A 19,976-nucleotide genomic window follows, 5' to 3' on the forward strand; every position below is an offset into this window, starting at 1 on the left:
CGTTTGTAATCAATTATTTATATCATTATGTAATCCGACAAGCCAGTACGAGATCATCCGTCCAGGGGTCGTACGGCAAGGCATAAAAATGGTGTTCTATGGTGACATAGAAGAAGACAGTACTGCGGAACGATATAGAATTTCGCATCGTGGCTGCTTTCTGGGTTACGTTTTGGCTCACCAAATGCCCAGGGACGATGGGCGATGAAAATAAAGACTGATTATTCTCTGTCGTTGACGTTTTAAATTTGATAACTTTTTCTTTGCTTTTATAGCTAACACACCTTTATAGAGTGTACCTGCCTACGAGTAGGGACAGTGGAGTAGCATAGCATTCGCTCGTCACGCCGAAGACCCGGGTTTGATTCCCCACATGGGTACAATGTGTGAAGTCCATTTCTTGTGTCTCCCGCCGTGATGTTTCTGGATTATTGCTAAAAGCGGCGTAAAACCATACTCACTCACTAACTCAAATACGAGTATATATATTTTACATCGGGCAACAATATGTTACTGATCAAGTTGGAAACCGCACCGGTGAAGGCAAATGTCTTGGGAAGTGAATCATGTTGTGTCGTTAGATCACGAAGCATGCATTTGGCTGAAGCATATGAAATGCGATCCAGATTGGTATCGGAAGGTATTAGAACTGCTCTGTGTGGAGACAAGTTAATATCAAAACGTTTATAGGGAGCAGCACAAGGATACGGGTTTCAGCAGCTTGTACTGTGTCCCTTTTAATAGTTTTTATTGTGGAAGATTACGATTATGAATAATTATATACTTAACTCAGTGACATATTTCAGTATCGATTTCTGGTAAAACACGGTACACAAATAAGCCTAAACACTTGTAACAATGAATGCCACATCTTTAAGTTCAAACACAAACACAATTTCAATACAAGCACCAATAGGAATGTGCCTCTATCAACACAGGTACAGTTTTACTGCCTTAAGGGCAACCTATGGTTTGATTGCAGTGTTTTGTGTGTTTGTTTGTTGTTTAAACCGCACTCAGCAATATTCAAGATGTATGACGGCGGTCTTTTAATTATCGAGTCTGGATCAGACAAGACAGTGATTGACATCGATCTACGCAATTGGATACGAAGACATGCATCAATCAAGTCAGCTAGCCTGACCACCTGATCCCGTTAGTTGCCTCTTACGACAAACATAGTCGGCCCTTACAACAAGCATGGGTTGCTGAAGACCTCTTCTAACCCGGATCTTCACGAGTTCTGAACACGAATGAAAAGTATTGTAACTGAAGATCATTACAATTTAGGAGATAAAACCGTGTTTTGAAGTTTGAGGTAATCTAACTGTAGATTAGATACCTTTTACTTCACTCTGGAACAGAACGCTACCATGACGACAAGAGCACTTTGTAAACATTCTTACAAATGGGCCAATAACCATTCTTAAGAGTCAAGATAAAATACAGTTTATTGACTCAACATCTATATATAATATATTCCCTTTAATGAACCATGTATGGTACCAATTATCGGCTCTTTTTTCAGTAATTAAGGACAAAATGACGGATTTACATACCTAGCAGTAGTTGAACATATTGCACCAATATTATGAATAGAACGCGATATTTGCAGTGTGACGGGCGAACGCCTTCACCACTTGCTAATTTGCCATCGCCTTCTGATGGATCTATGAGTGAGTGAGTGAGTTTGGTTTAACACGGCTTTTAACAGTGTTCCAGTTATATCGCGGCGTGTCAGCTTAATGTGGGAGGAAAGCCCGAAGTGATGCAGGTCTCAGACGTTTACCACTTCGGTGAAACCCACGAGCACGGATATGGTGCTGACAAACCTAGAAGCATAATCGGGGCGAACCGGGATTCGAACCCACAATCATAGGTTTCTGGCGTGCCCAAGGGGTGTAACTCTGCACAGCGAATCGCGGCGCCATAGACGACTAGGCCACCCGTGCCCCCGATGGATCTATGAAGTGAATAACTGGCTGATGTTAAATATCATTAATGATATGGTATAGTGGTGGGTTTAATCTCCTCGTGAAGATGGAACTATACACTTTACAGCAAATATATACTGTTGTAATAAAGGTATTTATCTTCATAGAGTTATGAGTGAGTGAGTGAGATGGGTTTAACGCCGCTTTTAACAGTAGTACAGTTATATCACGGAGTGTCAGCCTAATGTGAGGGGAAAGCCCACGAGCACGGGTATGGTGTTGACAAACTTAGAAACATAATAGGGGCGAAACGGGTTTCGAACCCACAATCATTGGTTTCTGGCGTGCCCAAGGGATAACACATGATCACAGTTGCGCCGCAGCATTAGCTTGGTCTGGGAGGAGTGGGCGAGTGAATATTGCTTTACGCCGCATCAGTAATCAACATTTCGCGGCGATTGATAAGGGAGCAAGGCTGAAGTGTCGCAGGTCCGAGATCATAGCCACTTTGGTGAGATCCACGAGCACGGGTATGATGCTGACAAACCATGGATCATAATCAAGGACAATCTGGGATTCGCACCCATCCTCATCGGATCCTGGTGCGACTAAGGGACGCTACTCTGTTTGGTTAATTTATTTTTTAAAACTGAATTACCTCTTTTGTGTCTATGGAAAAAAAGTTGAAAATATGAAACGGATACTCTAACAGTTTCATTTATTCGAGTATATATTCAGGTTTTTAACAAATCCGGCTGAATCATATATCACCTGTAATCAAATATTAACATCATTATGTAACCTGACAAGCCTGAGTGAAGCTGACTACAGCAGACAGGCCAGCCACAGGTATTTGGTGCAGGATGCCCAAAGAGGTTAATCTAGGGTCAGCTTAAACATGATCACTAATCAGCTTTTATCATATAAATAGTAGATCATTATTCATAAGACAAAAACTTTTGTTACAATTATGCTTAAGAGACGCATTAAACATTGGGTATTGACTATTGACATGGTGCATAATACATTATGGTTTTAATGTCACGTTGACCAAGACGAGGTGCTCTCTTGCTTGTTCATAAATAATGTATTGTTTGTTTGCTGTATAACGCCGCACTCAGCAATATTCCAGCAACATGCATGGCCCGTGTGTGTGTGTGTGTGTGTGAGTGTGTGACTGTGTGTGTGCGTGCGTGTATCTGTGTGTGTGCGTGAGTGAGGCGGGCGGGCATGCGTGTATCTGTGTGTGTGCGTGCATGCTTGCGTGCAGACGGGAGCGTTGGCGTGTATCTGTGTGTGATTTCTGTGTGTGTGTGTGTGTGTGTGTGTGTGCGTGCGTGCGTGCGTGCGTGCGTGCGTGCGTGCGTGCGTCTGTTCGTGGTGTATGGGCGTGGGTGGTGAAACCCGTTCGTTCATCCGGTCGGTACCGATCACATTAAATTCGTCCGGATATATAAACTTAACGAATAAAGTGTACGTAGTTTATGTCGCTATTCAAGAATTGCATTTCATAATTTTATAGTAAAGGATACAGCATCCCTTGAAGTAAAGAGGATCTAATAGAATCCTTTCATAATCAAGATCGCGGTAACTCTTGAGACAGTAAAGATGTTGCGCAGCTTTTCCATAATAAAGGCTGTTGTATCTCATGAAATAATTATGACGTGCTACAGCTGTTTCATATTTGAGGCTAGAGTTTCTCAAAAGCAATATGGATCGTAAAACCAATTTTAATGACAAAGGCTGTTGAATCTCATGGAATATTAAGGCCTGTATAACAACATACATAGAACATGTTTTACTATGAAATATTTCTAAGGATTGTCAAAACATTATTCTCGAGCATGTAGGGATTCTAATCTTGTTCAGTTGTTGTATGGGCTAATAGCAAAGTCGCCAGTTCCCCTTTGTAGTTTAGGCTTATATAAACTGACGATTGAATAACAAAACATTTTACAATTTAAATAATGCCTTTATGCAAATAAAAGCGTCAAAACGTTTTCCATAATGATACGAGTGAGTGAGTGAGTATGGTTTTACGCCGCTTTAAGCAATATTCCAGCAATATCACGGCGGGGGACACCAGAAATGGGCTTCACACATTGTACACATGTCGGGAATCGAACCCGGGTCTTCGGCGTGACGAGCGAACGCTTTAACCACTAGGCTACCCGACCGCCCCCATAATGATACGAAATATCTGCTAAAAGATGTCCATTGTACGATTCCGACTACATCATAAGTATATGTTTATGAATCACTCACAAATAGTGATGATACCAGGTGTTCGCGAAAGGTGAGCGTATCGTGTCACACATGCTTGACATGTTTTTACATTTTTGCCCTAAACGTTTTCAGGAACCGAGCAATGGTTGAGTGCGTTATATCTTACACAGGAAAGTGGCTCAGATCTCGCTTCCTACCGTACACGTTGAGAGGCCTAAACAGGTTAGGCTGTATTGTATTAAAACTCTCAAAGCGCTAAGGTGATCGTAACTCCCATACCATAACATAGACTTACGACAGTCGCAGTGCTAAGGTTATTTTGTACAGTAGCACCCTGTACCTGTTTAGGCAAAAACAAAACGCTTTTATATTATGTATTATATTATATCATATATTCCAGACAAGGAACGTTCTTCGGTTAATGTTTTCAACGTAAATATGTTTAGCGTGTTGACACGTTGTTTGAATGGTGTATAAAAGGCATTGTTATCACATGCTTGGTTGGTTTGTTGTTTTACGCCGCTCTCAGCAATATTCCAGCTATATGACGACGGTCTGTAAATCATCGAGTCAGGACCAGACAATCCAGTGATTGTTATCATGAGCATCGATCCACGTTATCGAGCCTGACCACCTGATCCCGTTAGTCGCCTCTTACGACAAGCATAGTCACCTTTTTCGGCAAGCATGGGTTACTTGCTGAAGACCTATTCTACCATGGATCTTCACGGGTATGTTATCATATGGAGTGAGTCTGGTGCGTCCATTAAAAATACTTCGGTTTATACAGGTGCGTGTAGGATGACACTGATACTTGTTAAACGTCGTTATAAACTCGAACCTCCTTAACTCAATATATGCAAATAAATGTTAAGTTGAAAAAAAAATTGTTTCGAAATACGGAGTGGGTGAGTTTCACGCCGCTTTGAATAGTATTCAAGTTATATCACGGTGTATCAGCTTAATGTGGATGGAAAGTTCGAAGTGATGAAGGTCTTAGACGTTTACCACTTTGGTAAAAATAAAGCGACAAAACCCTTTCCATATCCAATAGAAATCTAGAAAGCAGAGTCGATAGTACGATTCTGACTATATCATGAGGAGGTGTTTATGAATCACTATCAAATAGTGATGATACCAGGTGTTCGCGAAAAAGTGAGCGTATCCTGTTCCACCGGTGCACCGTCACAAACACATACAAAGGCAAGTCAATTATTCACCTGAAAAACACGGGAACATATGGTACAAGTCAAAATAGGGAACCCACGCGCACGGGTATGGTGCTGACAGGCTTACAAACATAACCGGGGCATACTGCCGAAATATGGGTACCACCCAGAACTTAGAATGAAGGAGTTTCGCTGTGTTCCGAGAGAGCATGTCACCGAGAGTCCACGAGACAGACGAAGAGATCAGAAAATAACACTAACAAGAGGGCAATTAGTGATTTTTTTAATTAGTTAAGTAAACGTATTTAAGTTTGTTTTGTCCAAATCAATACAGATAAATACACGTTCAAAACTGCATAATATATTTCATATTAAGCCCATAGTTAAAGTTGGTATATTTAAATGAAAATATCGGACATGTCCTTTTCAAGGACAAATAAATGGTGTCTCATGACGTAAATATTGGACAAGGTCACCTCACGGTCATTGGTAACTTTGAAGTTTGTCATTAAAATATATTGTATGTGAATGACAGTTTTGCTTTTTTAAAGAGTAAGGACTGTATACGATAAAGACATAATATAGGATATCAGATTGATGAAATATCGAGACAGTATGGTATCCCATGAAATAACAAGGGCTCAATACTACATGGTGAAATAAACAGTGAACACTCACTACACCATAGCTATATACGACAGTCGAACCTTGTTGTGTCGAACTCGAGGGAACATGAATTTTATGCTTAATTTGGATACTTGGGATTCCATAATGAGTTCGAGACAACCGGGGATGCGACGAGGTTCGACTATATTTGTAAATGATAAGCATTCTCCAAATCATACTATGTAAGACTTTCACATTAATATAGTTCATATGTTTCATATCGGGGCGTGGAGTAGCCTAGTGGTTAAAGCGTTTGCGCGTCACGCCAAAGACCCGGGTTCGCTTCCCAATATTTAATATTATGGATATATATGGAATATTGCTAAAAGTGGCTTAAAACCGTACCCACTCACGCACTCACTCATATTCATATTAAATAATCCAGGTCAGTTTTGTTCCCCCGACAGTGCGCACTGATTTACTTCTATGGTTTTATCAGACTAAAGGAGTTTCAATTTTTCGAGTGCGTCTACCAGGAGCTTCAATGAAATTCTTTGCCCTAAAACATACGTCAGGTGAGGTGAAATTGGGTTTAACGTCGCGTCCAAGATTATTGCACTTATATAGCGACGTGCATGCACGTGTGTGTGGCTGCTTGTACTAGTCCGGACTGATGCTGACTTATAGCGCTAGCACACCGAGACACCATGCCGCAGTTTAACATGAATACCCAACTCAGACTCCGAGCCGACCAGTCCTTGTTTTAGCCCCTTAATGCCAACCGCCAGACAGGGTCACAACAAGTACCATCTTTTAACGTCTTTTGGTATGACTTGGCCGGGGATCGAACCCCAAACCTTCCTCTGCTCGGGTGGACGCTCTACCGCTAGACCGAGGAGGCGGACTTAATACATGCGAACATGGCGAGAGTCTATGTCGGCACCACGGCACTGCACACACACCTCACATCCTGACACAAACTGAAGGCATGTTTCAAATGGTATTTGTTTCCATGGTACAATATTATCAGCACATTCAAGAAAATGCATTTCAGATCACGCTTTCCAAATGCAGAAATTATTAATAAACATGTTGTTAATAATATTCAGTGAAACCTCGTTAATCCGACATGATTTTGTCATGTCATTTCCAAGTAAAGTGACGGGCAAAAGAACGCATACACTTGAAAATTGGATTTGACCAAATAATTGCAGATGTTATGGAAACGTTATCTGGCTGAACACAGACGCCGAAACTCTGTAACCTGAAGTTCAAAACCAATTGTGATACATCATCACCAAATATCCAGTTCTTGTTTGTAGCCCCAAGCAAACATCGGTGTATACTTTCTTTTTGCCTGGAGCGGTGGGGTGAAGCGTTCGCTCGTCACGCCGCAAACCCGGGTTCGAATCCCCACATGGGTACAATGTGTGAAGACCATTTACGATGCCCCCCGCCGTGATATTGCTGGAATATTGCTAAAAGCGGCGTAAAACAATACTCGCTGACTCACTTTCTTTTGCGTGGCAGTTAATGTTAAGGTTCCTGGCTGGAGCGCCCGGAAATCGAAGTTTCCAGACAAACGAAGTGTCGCTGGTTGAAGAAAAGCATATCGCATCGCTTGATTTTTGTTTTGAGATCACAGAACTATGAGTAATATAAAACTGTTAATATTGAAATGCATGTCACAGACAGGTCTATAAAGAGTGAGTGAGTATGGTTTTACGCCACTTTTCTAGCAATATTCCAGCAATATCACGGCGGGGGACGCCAGAAATGGGCTTCACACATTGTACCCAGATTGGGAATTGAACCTGGGTCTCCGGCGTGACGAGCGAACGCTTTAACCACTAGGCTACCCCACCGCCCCTAGTCTATCTGGAAGGCCTATACTTGTATCCAACTAGATAAAGCTGTTTGTGACAATGGGGGATTATATTTGACGAACGAATGGTATCAATGGGTGCTGCTTTCAGCAATATTCCATCAATAACGCCAACGGGGCGGTGGATGGGGTTGCAGGTGGGAAGATTGGATGGTCAACATTTTACCCATGGGGAAACAAACCTTACTCCAAGCCTTATGTCCATTTTGTGTATGTCAAGACGTTGGGATTAGTGTCCAGTGCACAACTGCGAGTTTGTTTGAACGTTTTAACGGTAGTAACGGTACAAACGCATTTACGGGACAGTCGTATTTAACATAATGTTTTTGATGACTCAGAGTCATTTTTTTATCAATGAATGTAACTGTTCCAAACATACCGGGCGACAGGATAGCCTAGTGGTTAAAGCTATCGCCCGTCACGTCGTTCGATTCCCCAAATGGTTACAATGTGTGAAGCCTATTCCTTGTGTCGCCGACGTGATATGTCTCGGATATTGCTAAAAGCGGCGAAAAACTTGACTCACTCACTTATTCATTCTAAAAACGAATAATACCAGTGATGATCCTGGTTGGAATAGGTCTTCAGCAACCCATGATGCCGTAAAAGGCGACTAACGGGATCGGGTGGTCAGTTGACTTGGTTAATGCATGTGATCGTATCCCAATTGCGTAGATCGATGTTGATGATAACAATCACTGGATTGTCTAGTCCAGACTCGATTATTAACAGACCGACGTCATACAGCTGGAATACTGCTGAGTGCGGCGTTAAAGAACAAATAAACAATAAAAACGATTACAAAATATTAATAAACGTAGATGAATCTGTTGAATATCTATCAGTACGCTATGACGTTCTTTGTCCTCAATATGAACAAGAAAATGGCACCAGCGAGTTGCCATGGTCACCCATCACAAATGGCAGCTGATCAAGGAGGTACAGTTTGAAGTGCATGGATATTTTAAGACTACTTCGAACAATTTCAAACATCCCCTCTCATCCCCTCAATGGCACTCGAGCCATTTTTCAAAGTTGGCGTCTTAACGCTACCCACGTTGCAGAATTCACATCCGCTAAAACAAAGTTTGTTTTTGAATAATAACGTTACACTTGACGACAGGGGGATTTCGATCTTCATAACGAAGACAAATGATTGTTATGCACCAAAACACATTGAACATATGTCCACATGTCCGCATTTAACCATGCCCAAGGTGCCTTATGGAGGGATGTACTCCCTTCAAACAAGGCATATCGAATAGAATGGCTCCAGACATGGATGATGTATGTCCTGGCCAGGGAGTCTACATGCATGCAATGAAAAAGAACATATAAGAGACATGAATAGATGGAGTTAGGGGAAAAACGACAGGTAAATTGACCCTATCTCTGACTGTGTCAGTATCGTGTTCTGACAGGCGGCCCCTCGAGCACCGGGGGGCTTGCAGACAATGTCTTTTAGTATTGTGTGAAGATCATTCAGATAGCGAGGGAGATATCATTGTGTCAAGTGTTGACAGCAGGGAGATATCATTGTGTCAAGAGTTGATAGGATGGACAAAATCAACGTGTCAATATATGACAAGATGCATATTTTTTTTCTATATTTTTATGCATCATTTAATGAAGGATTATTTTGAAATATAATTTCTATTTGGGCTGATTATTGATGATTGAGTCGTTATTACCTGTGAAGTAAAGTTAGTGGAAATATAATCTTGAAAAAAACCTTAACCACCAACCCTTTAGTTGTCAAAAGTTGTTGGATCAGGGGTGCATCAGTCAAGGCCTCATTAAGCCATTCGCAACGTTTTGTGGTACATATATATGGAGGACGTTTCCAAATATGACCCACTAGTGACAAATATGATGTCCGATGCAATTCCCTATTTCGACTCGTTCTGTATGTTCGCGTGTATTTAAAGGTGAAAGATTGACTTGCCTTTGCAAGTGTTTGTGACGGGTGCCACCGGTGGGGCAGGATAAGCTCACCTTTTCGCGAACACCTCTTATCACTAAGTGATTGTGATTCATAATGCATGCTCATGGTGTAGTTGGAATCGTACAGTGAACTTTTAGTGTAGATATCTTATGATTATGAAATAAAATCGCAATTATGTAGTTTCATATGTCCAGAACTACCATGTAGCTTTTGGAAACATCTCCACGTGACATTGATCTAATTTGGATAAACCACCGATGCCAACAGAACGTTGGTACAAGAACACTGTTTGTTTCTCCAGATGGTTGCAAGGACGGAATCATGTCACATAACACAAGAAGCGGTGGAAACAGATGAGACCATGAAGATCCGGGGTAGAATAGGTCTTCTGCAGCCCATGTTGCCGTAAAATGTGACTATGCTCGTTGTAAGAGGTGACTAACGGGGTCGGGTGGTCAGACTCGCTGACTTGGTTGATGCATGTCATCGTATCCCAATTGCGTGGATCGATGTTCATGTCAATCACTGGATTGTCTGGCCCAGACAGACCGCCATCATATAGCTGAATTGTTGCTGAGTGCGGCGTTAAACAACAAACAAAGGAAAAGAAAGGAAGCAGATGAAAGGGTAATCAAAAACTATGATTACCCTTTCCGCGAACACCTGCTGTCATCACCGATTGTCAGTGATCCATTCAAATATTTTTGACCGCTATTTTGCCTTTTACTCCCAATGGAACCTGGTTGGTGGAATTAGTCCCATGTAGGCGACTTAGTTGCTTTAAATGCTTGTGCTCTAAAGAGTCGGCTAATTTGAATTGAAAGGAGGCTTTGTGACCCGGCTAATTGTGTGGTCGACGGCGTGGATCGTTGTTCGTGCTTTCAGTGACTGGTTTGCCTGATCCAGGCTAGATACTAAGATAAAGCTGGAACAGCGTTGACGGCTGCGTAAAACGACATTCACTCACAATCTCACAAGGTAGAAACATAGTCCCCAAATGGACGAATTTGTGAACATTTGAAAATGTTATTATGGCGCATAATTGTACAACAATGAAGACATCAATTCTACGCGAAAGAGGTGAGTTCTCTGACTTTGATACATATTTTACATATGAACTAATTTATTTACCCTTGTACATGAGATATAATATGACCTACATATGATAATGACCTTGACCTTTGACAACCCGCCATCCGCCATGTTAAGCTTCTCCTGCTTGGCGACAACAGGCATAGATTTACACTGACATTTTGCTTCCACATAAACACCTGGTTTTCCATCACCCTCGATCGTCTTGTGTGTATAACCTGTGCATTCTGTTATGATTAATACCCGAATGCGGTCGATGTGAAAGACACGACGCTGAAATATAGCTATCCAATCAAATCACTCTAACGGGCGAGAGAAATTCTGTGCTAAAATATAAATAAGAGACTCCGTAACAGTGCTATGGTGGCGAATTGGGACATATATTATAACAGAATGGAAAATATTATACACTGGATAATCGAAGATGATTCAGTATTATTACACAAATGAAAGAAAAGTTCACATGTTACCTGAAGACTGGAAAGATGATTGGTCAACTTCGCGTACAATGAGGATGGAAAAGGGATCGGTTATGACCTGATCAATGGTACTACTACTTATTATTATTATTATTATTATTGTCCACAAGGATACATACTTATATTATTTCTCATATCAGAAACTGAATTAAAAGGTTCCAGAGACTTCCGGTGGTAACGGAAGAGAGTGGATGAAGGTCAATGCTGAAGGGAAGGTCAAATATTGGCACGTCAGCACGTCATGAATCATTGAGTGAGTGATGCTGAATTTAACGCTCTTTAAACGGTATTCCAGTCATATGAAGCACGTCTGCTTACGATTGGAGTAAAATCGAGAAGTGATGCAGGTCTTAGATGTTTACATGGAAAGGCCATGGAGGAACTAGCGTATATTGGCGCACAAATACTCTTCTACAAGATATATAAGGGGGTCAACATGCGTGTGGAACATATCCCCGCAAGCAGGTAAACACGCTGAGGTATATGCTGCATAAATACAGGATGTGTCCGAAATAGGTTTCATATTGCACCTGTTTCAGCTTTAAACGTTATTCACAATATAGTGGGGCGTTGGGGTAGCCTAGTGGTTAAAGCGTTAGATCCAGGGCCGATTTCCCATATGGGTACAATGTAAGGAGCCAATTCCTTGTATCCCCCGTCGTGATATTGCTGGAACATTTCTAAAAGTGGTGCAAAACCATACTCACTCACTCACTCACTCACCATATAGACAATCTTAAATTCTCCCCCCCCCCCCCCCCCCCCCCCACTCCCCCACCACCACACGCATAATAATTTTTAGATTGAATGATACATTACAATCCACATGTAACCGACCAAAATAAGGGAACTAATTATTTGAATGTAGCTATCATTGTTTGTTCATATACAATACTGTGGCGTTGCATCTGAACGCAACATCTAACTCCACAGACGCCAAAGTGTGCACCTTTGGAGGAACTCACAATCACAAAAGCAGTTGAGCTGAGCACACGCTTAAGAATGACTCCCAGAAACTATCTCAATGATAATGGCAAATTGCGAATTCGACAGAAGGGGCGACGTCAGTATCCCAATCCTGACTGTTTGGCAAAATCCCGACTGTGGGATAAGTACCGTCAAACGTGTGGGGTTTGCAATGGGACCTGGGCGTAGCATGGCCTACAAAAACGAACCTAGATCGTCTCATTACATTAATTCCACTACGCCATGAATTCAAATCATGTTATCAATAGGTAATTCCATACAATAAAGGATGCGAATTTCAACATATATAGTCAAAACCCGGCTCTATGTAGCTTGCCAAAAAGCAAGGCGTCCTGTAAAGGGTGTGACCCTAACAGCTTATCATAGGCGGCAAAGATGGGGGTGGGCAAGGCAACACCAGGGACGGACTGTGTGCCAATGGCGTTACATAGCGTTTTTACCTCCGATATACAGATGGCAGGAAACGTTGTTGGCGACGTAGCGGCGAGCGGTATGCCCGGGCAACAATTCTTGACCATGATCGGTATGGGGACGGTAGTGTTATGGTGTGGGGTGGTATAGCACATGACAGGCGAATTGATTTGGTTATTGTGAATGGATATGTCAACGCAAATGTGCGTCCTGTCGTTGTTCCATTCGCTAGAATTATCGGCAGAATGTTTGAACTTTTGAACATTGTGCCCAGGTCGTAACCGATTACCTTCCACGAGAAGGCACACGGACATTGGACAGGCCCGCTACGTCCCCTGACATGTCCCCAACAGAGCACCTGTGGGATGTTCTCGGGTGGAGAGTGTACGCGAGAGACCCATCACCGCCAGCGTGGCCAATCTTGGGGTAGCTCTTCGGATGGAATGGCGGACATTACCAAAGTCAAACCATACGCAAGTTAATCGACAGTATGCCATCAAGGTGTCGTGCATATATCGCCCGAAATTAATTTTACAGACATATATCGTCATTACACCTTCTTTATCATTTCATCAGTTCCCTGATGTTTTGTCGGTAGTACATATAGATAAAATCTTTAATTAAACCACAAGGTCAGTTATAAAGATCCCACCTGATTTTCAATACATGCTCATTAATCAAACCGCACACACAATTTAATGTTTAGTCACAAATGAAACTCATACAGTTATTAACAGACATAATCGTTATTTAAACTCCTTGAACAATCGTTCAACAAAAAAGTTCAAGGGCGGTTCAAAGTTGGTTGTATTTATCTCTTGTTTGATAGGCATTACTTAGAAGTTGGCGGATGACAAGATAGACACAATTTTATGGATAACAACTTCTTTAATACTGTAAAAAGCGACGTTTCGGTATAGATCCTTATACCGTTGTCAAGCCATCAAGACTGCCCCTGCTGACAAGGGCAAGGCCACAGTCATCATGGACACTGACCACTTCCATGAGCTAGTGAACAAGATAGACACAATTTTATGGATAACAACTTCTTTAATACTGTAAAAAGCGACGTTTCGGTATAGATCGCTTGACAACGGTATAAGGATCTATACCGAAACGTCGCTTTTTACAGTATTAAAGAAGTTGTTATCCATAAAATTGTGTCTATCTGTATTTATCTCATCGATAACGGCGTAAAAGTACATTATTCACTTTGTATTAAAGAAACGTGAAAATCCTGTTATATAACAATATCGTTTGGAGGAAATTCTCCACAAAACACAGGAGCCTCCTCCCAGCAATGTTTATGCATTTCTTTCGTCGAAGGCGTTAAAATAAACACACTCGATTATAAAATCTTTTATTTTCCACATCTGTTTCTCCTAGCTAGCGTATCACGTGATTTAGCTTGCACCACCTTGGATCATTGGGCCTTGCAATTTAAACAATCCGGCTTGAAGTTTCCAAAACTAATTACTGAGGTGCGTAGCATCCACGAAAGCGTTGCCCCCCACCCCCCGGACGCGGACAGTAAGCGATATTTTTCAGTCTTCCGCAGCTTTCGCGTGTAATTACGCCTCTGATATTTAAGTAACCGTTAGGAAATGATGAACGACACCCTCTGTAGCCAGAGTGGGTTGTGCGCGCGCATTGACAGATGAATTACCAGGGGACTAAATATAGACTGGTTTTATTACGAAGTAAAGAAAGAATTGTTTCAGGGTTTTTTTTAACACGGTAATAGCATTTATTTAAAGATGTTAATAAGACCATCTCGATTGCTCTAGAATTTATGGAGTCTTACCTGCGTTATTGATAAAGGAGGGTGTGATGTGGGTGGTGTATTCTGTTTGTGGTGGTGAATGGATATGTCAACGCAAATGTGCGTCCTGTCGTTGTTCCATTCGCTAGAATTATCGGCAGAATGTTTGAACTTTTGAACATTGTGCCCAGGTCGTAACCGATTACCTTCCACGAGAAGGCACACGGACATTGGACAGGCCCGCTACGTCCCCTGACATGTCCCCAACAGAGCACCTGTGGGATGTTCTCGGGTGGAGAGTGTACGCGAGAGACCCATCACCGCCAGCGTGGCCAATCTTGGGGTAGCTCTTCGGATGGAATGGCGGACATTACCAAAGTCAAACCATACGCAAGTTAATCGACAGTATGCCATCAAGGTGTCGTGCATATATCGCCCGAAATTAATTTTACAGACATATATCGTCATTACACCTTCTTTATCATTTCATCAGTTCCCTGATGTTTTGTCGGTAGTACATATAGATAAAATCTTTAATTAAACCACAAGGTCAGTTATAAAGATCCCACCTGATTTTCAATACATGCTCATTAATCAAACCGCACACACAATTTAATGTTTAGTCACAAATGAAACTCATACAGTTATTAACAGACATAATCGTTATTTAAACTCCTTGAACAATCGTTCAACAAAAAAGTTCAAGGGCGGTTCAAAGTTGGTTGTATTTATCTCTTGTTTGATAGGCATTACTTAGAAGTTGGCGGATGACAAGATAGACACAATTTTATGGATAACAACTTCTTTAATACTGTAAAAAGCGACGTTTCGGTATAGATCCTTATACCGTTGTCAAGCCATCAAGATTGCCCCTGCTGACAAGGGCAAGGCCACAGTCATCATGGACACTGACCACTTCCATGAGCTAGTGAACAAGATAGACACAATTTTATGGATAACAACTTCTTTAATACTGTAAAAAGCGACGTTTCGGTAAAGATCGCTTGACAACGGTATAAGGATCTATACCGAAACGTCGCTTTTTACAGTATTAAAGAAGTTGTTATCCATAAAATTGTGTCTATCTGTATTTATCTCATCGATAACGGCGTAAAAGTACATTATTCACTTTGTATTAAAGAAACGTGAAAATCCTGTTATATAACAATATCGTTTGGAGGAAATTCTCCACAAAACACAGGAGCCTCCTCCCAGCAATGTTTATGCATTTCTTTCGTCGAAGGCGTTAAAATAAACACACTCGATTATAAAATCTTTTATTTTCCACATCTGTTTCTCCTAGCTAGCGTATCACGTGATTTAGCTTGCACCACCTTGGATCATTGGGCCTTGCAATTTAAACAATCCGGCTTGAAGTTTCCAAAACTAATTACTGAGGTGCGTAGCATCCACGAAAGCGTTGCCCCCCACCCCCCGGACGCGGACAGTAAGCGATATTTTTCAGTCTTCCGCAGCTTTCGCGTGTAATTACGCCTCTGATATTTAAGTAACCGTTAGGAAATGATGAACGACACCCTCTGTAGCCAGAGTGGGTTGTGCGCGCGCATTGACAGATGAATTACCAGGGGACTAAATATAGACTGGTTTTATTACGAAGTAAAGAAAGAATTGTTTCAGGGTTTTTTTTAACACGGTAATAGCATTTATTTAAAGATGTTAATAAGACCATCTCGATTGCTCTAGAATTTATGGAGTCTTACCTGCGTTATTGATAAAGGAGGGTGTGATGTGGGTGGTGTATTCTGTTTGTGGTGGTGAAGGGGAAGGGGCGGGGGAGGGGGCAATAATAGGAGATGGAATGTCAATGGAATGCGATAAAAAGACGAAGCTAATACTGAGAAGTGGGATGGTCTGTGCTAAGGTAATTTTGACTGATCAACCTCGAAAATGTCTTTCGCTGTTTGTGTGCATCTCTGGTCGAACGATTTGAGCCTCAAATCTTTAACCTGGGGATGTTCTGATCGCGTCATGAGTGAGTGAGTATGGTTTTACGCCGCGTTTAGCAATATTCCAGCAATATCACGACGGGGGACACCAGAAATGGGCTTCACACATTGTACCCATGTCGGGAATCGAACCCGGGTCTTCGGCGTGGCGAGCGAACGCTTTAACCACTAGGCTACCCGACCGCCGCGCGTCATGAGTGCGTGGACACTTTTGGTATTTTTTCTCCCTAGTGTCATGTGACTTAAGGACGAGTTGAAGGGCATTATATGGACGTTAATGTACCACCTCTGAAAACAATGCACAAGAAACAAGGTGTCCTATTCAGATGTCATGTGTGACTTGTGTTATAACTACAAGGAAACCCATGTGTCATGTTTTGATGGCGTCAAAGGTGGCCCAGTCGTCTACGGCACCGCAATTCGCTGTGTAGAGTTGCGTCCCTTGGGCATGCCAGAAATCTATGATTGTGGTTTCGAATCCCGGCTCGCCCGATTTTGTTTCTAGATTTGTCAGCACCATACCCGTGCTCGTAGGCTTCACCAAAATGGTAAATGTCTGATACCTGCTTCACTTCGGGCTTTCCTTCCACATTAAGCTGCCATGCCGTGATATGACTGGAAAACTGTTCAAAGTGGTGTCAAACCCAACTCACTCATGTTTAGATGGCATGTGTGACGTGTGTCATATCTGTATGTTAGATACTATTGTCATGGTTTGATGTTTCGATTTAATAACACAACACCGGATATACCCACAGATTCCCATTACACACCTGCCACCTATTTGTCATGTGTAGCTTATGGGGTCAACATCCAGAGTGGAAGGGCTATCGAGAATTGAATCTGTGTTTTGTCTAAATCTGCTTTGACCATACATTAGTAACTTCATCAGCTTGATGTCTGAAGAAAGCCCGAAGTGATGCAGTTTGGTGACAACCATGATCACGGTAATGGTGCCGACAAACCTAGAAAATTCGAACCCACGATCATAGGTTTCTGGAACGCCTTAGCGACGTTAACTGTACATAGACGATTGCGGCGCCTTAGACGAACATTAAGCCATCCGTGTTCCCCGGTCGAGCGTGAGTGAGTATGGTTTTACGCCGCATTTAGAATATTCCAGCAATATCACGAAATTCACACATTGTACCCATGTGGGGAATCGAACCCGGGTCTTTGGCGTGACGAGCGAACGCTTTAACCACTAAGCTACTCCACCGCCCCTCCCCGGTCAAGAATTGAGATAGAGAGAAGTATGGAGAAGTGTCTAAGGGTTTGAACTGGGTTAGGCATCATGCCAAGGCGTGTCGAGATTTGAAGGAGTGGTATCGCTAGTGAATGTGCTCGTCGAGATATTGACGTACGGGAGAGTGAATGTGACGGGTGGAGTCCAGGGTCCAAAGGCGGGGTGTGAACTGAAGTGGGTGGAGTAAAGTATTCACAGGTTGACGGATTCGTATCAAGAATTGGATGTGGGCGGAGACAAATCTAGACACGTATGTCAAGCACTGAACTGCATGATCCTCAAGGTGGCGGGGGCAGATTGAGGCGGTTGGAATCAAAATAGGACTGGCATATCAAGACTTGGGAACTGAGGGATATAACCGTTACGTTGCTCCCGCCCATACTTGATACACCTATCTCATACCGCCCAACACAGGTATCCAACACAGGTAACACGGAATTCATAAACACCCCTACCCCCCACGCACAGAGGCAGACACACATTAGACATACACGACACACATTAGACATACACGCACACATATATGCACATTATACACAGACACACATATGCACATTACACACACTAGATGCACACACATATGCACATTACACACACAAACACACACCACACACACACACACACACACTCACACAAAGTGAAACTCGCTTATACCGGACGGGGAATTGTCCGTATTAACAGATTTACGTATGCATCCAACGGTATGGGTCATTTTAAAGTGTAGATGTTCCAAAGAACAATCGCCCTGAAGATTCGCATTAACGAGAAACATGTTATTACGCAGGTTTAAAATCCCAATTTCCTCGCCTTGCAGGAGACCAGGATTGACACAGAGCACGTACTACATGCGTGCAACACAGCGACTGATTGATGCTCCACGCGTGCATGTCTTATCTGTCATCAAGCGCAGAAAGGAAAATCATATTACTGATTCATTCTGATGAAGCGGAGTGTGATAACATGTTTACTCTTTTAAAATACCTTCTAAAAAGTATACATAACGTGATAGAGTTACTCCATGTCCTTCGCAGCATGTTAAAACATGTCTGGAATCTCCTGGTCTGAAGACGAAGCATTGTCGACAAGAAGCCATGTTATAACGTTAATGCACGTCACTGCATTGTGGGGTACTAGAATGGGCAAGTAACTGTATCAGTGTCTAGGGTTCTGAAAGCATTCAAGTATAGAAACTTACGTATAATCACAGGATAAAAAGACAAGAGACTAGAATACAAGGCCAATGCAAAGATTCATTAACAGCTAATCAGCATATATACCGTTGTCCAGAACTACTTCAAAACCACATAGAACATGATACACAGATCTCAACGATAAAAAACAACATATTTATGAAGGTTACATTCTGTTTGCGATGTTTACAGTTCTGTAAGATGTGAATAAACAGAACAAGGAGTTTGTTGATTGTGTTATGGAACCCACTGCAGCCAACATCGGGAGGACATGTGTGCGACGTGGACATATGTCCTCAATATGTCCTCAATATGCCGAGGACGCATGTGAGGGAAACGTGAGGACACAACAGCCATGTTTACATTGCGCCATGAGAGCATATGCAAGATCCTATTGCAGCAAATATCGTATATTAATGAGGTATGTGTAACATAAGACTGCAATCCTGCAAAAAGTAAGAAACGTATACTTTCCTTGAGTAATAAATACACATATGAGTAAACTTTAAAACCGTTAAACTAATATACAAGAAAAACGGACAAAACAGAGAAATGTATGGAAAAGCGTACAGTTACACAGCATTATAATACTTAAAAGAAGAAACGGTTGCACAGCAATATCATAATCAGTAATTAAGTCCAACTTACCAAATATGAGTAATTCATCATTAAAATCCCGGGATAAAGAACAACGTTAATCCCACGCCTTTCGCGAACGATGCTTAACATGAAAATGACCAGGATCGTATATTTCAAACTTTAAACTGCTGGAGTATATCTTCCGCTGAGCCTCTTGGAAACATGAAAATAAATAATGGCAAAAAACTAAGGTATAGGCTGTCAAGTTGTTCCTTTGATCGTAGATAGCAGGCCGAGGCGCCGCGCAAACATCAAAGCGAATCCCAGAGTGAAGATAACGGGCTATTAAGCTAACGCAGACACATCTGGTTTTAGGGTGCGTTTTTCTACCTGTGAAAATATACACATCAAATGCTAGGCGGCCATATACTGCCGGTTTATACGAATATATTGATATAATATCCTGACCAAATATGAAAAGAGGAATGGAAAGGTATG

General features: G+C 42.0%; 1 protein-coding gene across 1 annotated transcript in view; it reads right to left on the minus strand.

Annotated features, from left to right (window-relative positions):
* Positions 1-19,633, minus strand: part of LOC124136038 (protein Wnt-2b-like) — a 74,118-nt gene extending 54,485 nt beyond the window's left edge. The window contains exon 1 of the mRNA XM_046501793.2: positions 19,548-19,633. The gene's annotated coding sequence lies outside the window, so the exon portion shown is untranslated. The remainder of the gene's footprint in view (positions 1-19,547) is intronic.
* Positions 19,634-19,976: the final 343 nt, after the last annotated feature.

This window comes from Haliotis rufescens, unplaced genomic scaffold (genome assembly GCF_023055435.1).
Source record: "Haliotis rufescens isolate VD_foot unplaced genomic scaffold, xgHalRufe1.0.p SCAF_44, whole genome shotgun sequence".
Classification (NCBI taxonomy): domain Eukaryota; kingdom Metazoa; phylum Mollusca; class Gastropoda; order Lepetellida; family Haliotidae; genus Haliotis; species Haliotis rufescens.